This window comes from Tupaia chinensis, unplaced genomic scaffold (genome assembly GCF_000334495.1).
Source record: "Tupaia chinensis unplaced genomic scaffold, TupChi_1.0 Scaffold000138_1, whole genome shotgun sequence".
Classification (NCBI taxonomy): Eukaryota; Metazoa; Chordata; class Mammalia; order Scandentia; family Tupaiidae; genus Tupaia; species Tupaia belangeri.
In genome coordinates, this window is record NW_006159608.1 from 960321 (window position 1) to 960899 (window position 579).

A 579-nucleotide genomic window follows, 5' to 3' on the forward strand; every position below is an offset into this window, starting at 1 on the left:
CTGGCGGCTATGAAACACACGTATTTATTGAGGGATCTTACAGGAGTAGGAGGGGTGAGGGGGAAATAAAAGATTTACTCTCTGAAACAGAGAATTCAAAGCACAGGAACAATGATCATAAAACATGATGTCTGTCTTGTTTGAACAGGTGAAGCCAAACACAATTCTCAGAACGAAGGTGTATCTTCTTCTTAGATCTTGATTACTGGGAAGGGTCTTTTGAAGAGGGGGCTTACAGGATGTTTGATAGCTTCAGTCCCGGGCCAGGGCGATAACGTTGCTGGTTGCAAAGACCTAGATAGAAATCTTGTCTTGCTAAGTAAAGACACAGTTAATATATGGACTATCTATACATTACAACAATAGAGGGTGAGTCTATGATCTTATATGGGAAAGGAAGATGATCTTGTAGCTCAGGAGACAACACAGGATGTTTTATTAGCAGTTTTTCATAGTCAACAGCACATAGATGAGAAACTCTTTGTAGTTGAAAGCTACCTGCTGCTTTAGATAAGAGCTCCCAGCTAAAATGGTTAATCTTTCTGTGGAGCCCTCAGCTTTGTTTATTCTGTTGTCCCA

The 579-nt window shown here is 40.6% G+C and overlaps 1 long non-coding RNA gene across 1 annotated transcript in view; it reads right to left on the reverse strand.

Moving 5' to 3' along the window:
* Positions 1-256: 256 nt before the first annotated feature.
* The window catches only part of LOC102470241 (uncharacterized), a 22920-nt gene continuing 22597 nt past the window's right edge, over positions 257-579 (reverse strand). Inside the window, exon 3 of the long non-coding RNA XR_003548812.1 lies at positions 257-294. This is a non-coding gene — a long non-coding RNA (uncharacterized LOC102470241). The remainder of the gene's footprint in view (positions 295-579) is intronic.